The sequence below is a fragment of the Limulus polyphemus genome, unplaced genomic scaffold (genome assembly GCF_000517525.1).
Source record: "Limulus polyphemus unplaced genomic scaffold, Limulus_polyphemus-2.1.2 Scaffold3570, whole genome shotgun sequence".
In the NCBI taxonomy this organism is placed as follows: Eukaryota; Metazoa; Arthropoda; class Merostomata; order Xiphosura; family Limulidae; genus Limulus; species Limulus polyphemus.
Window position 1 is genome coordinate 105737 of NW_013669180.1, and position 1528 is coordinate 107264.

Sequence of the window (1528 nt, forward strand, 5' to 3'; positions counted from 1 at the left end):
TGTAAAATGTTATACGATTTAAACTATTTCATCTATACATAAATGTTTTCATGTTATAATTTGTGTTCATTCTAGAAAAAATTCAGGAACATACTGTACAGCCCCCTCATCCTGAGACAGGGTGCATCTGTTTATTATTCCACTTTAATTAAAGAAGATAGTATATTAATATTTCTGTCTGATACGAGTAATGATTTTAGTTATTCTTACCAATCATTTCAAATAACATTGTGGTAAACATTTTTGTCAGTATAAGTAAAAAATGCCTTTAAATCAACACAGAAGAATCAGTTCTCACAGTCTGCAACTTACGCTGGATACTTGGAGCATGCTAGTGAGCTGGAAAACAGAAACCTTAGGTTATACAGTGACAGTCAAAGTAATGAAATATGTATTGAGAGAGTTCTAGGTTGAAATGAAGACTGAAGTAACTTAGATATCAAATACCAAAATAGAGACTAGAGAAATATGTGGTAGACTAAACAATGGAAGGATGATATTGTTATCTGATCTTACAGAGAGAAATACAACTTGATAATCACCTTAAGTTCATTGTATGTTACATGTTCTTAAGAAAACAAACATAAACTGGTGGACTAATATTAGACAGTTTGTAAGAATCAAATGAGACTACAGCTTATAGAGGTCAATATAAGAGCTGTCAAGTCCAAACTAGTCAGCCATAAGTTAGTATTAAGTCATGTCTTCCTCCATAACATAGGTTTTACATCAGACTCTCAGAACTTGCCCTGCCTTTAGCTACCACAATGGATCAAGGTTCAGCTCTTCCATCAGCAATTTACCTATGGTTTAAATCTTTAACTGACTAATAATTTATAAGAAACAAAAAGCTTTAGTTGAAGTAACAAGATGATTAAACAAATGTTTGAAAGTGGATGTAATAGAGCTAATTAAGTTTTTTTTTAAGTAAAAATAATAAAGTGATTCACTGAAGCTTTCAAAGATATCGAGCATTAATTGTGTAACTGTAATTTCTTCTATAAAATTAAATAAGTGCTTATTTTGCTCTACTATCATCATATAAAATTCCTCGAGTTGGTGACCTGTGCAAATCTAGCTGCCGCCAAACATATATTCCTGGTATTTTAAGTAAATACTACTTGTAACAGTTTGATGAACCCAAACTTGTCCCAATTTTCTCTTGAGAATAGAAGGGTGACAGGTGATTCTTATTGAATTTTATGACATTATTAGGGAGATCAACAGAACAAAGAACTCCGATTTCTTTATGGTGTACACTGAAGAGGGTAGGAATGAGAAGACACAACTTTAAGATTTAGAAAAGACTTGTTGTTAAACAAATGTTTAAACAACTCTGTTCAATTATGTACCAGCTGCCCAGTGTCGGCTAACAATACGAAAAATTAAATTATGGCAGAATGCTACAAGTTCTTCAAATACCTATAGAATGATAGGTTTGTTTTTTTTAGTGTAAAACACTTAAATACAGGAGAAACAGGAAGAAAATTGGAAACCAGATTGACAGAACACAATAAAAAAACCGTCC

At 31.9% G+C, this 1528-nt stretch overlaps 1 protein-coding gene across 2 annotated transcripts in view; it reads right to left on the reverse strand.

Moving 5' to 3' along the window:
* The window catches only part of LOC106469611 (exopolyphosphatase PRUNE1-like), a 41169-nt gene that overhangs the window by 34417 nt on the left and 5224 nt on the right, over window positions 1-1528 (reverse strand). The window lies entirely within an intron of this gene.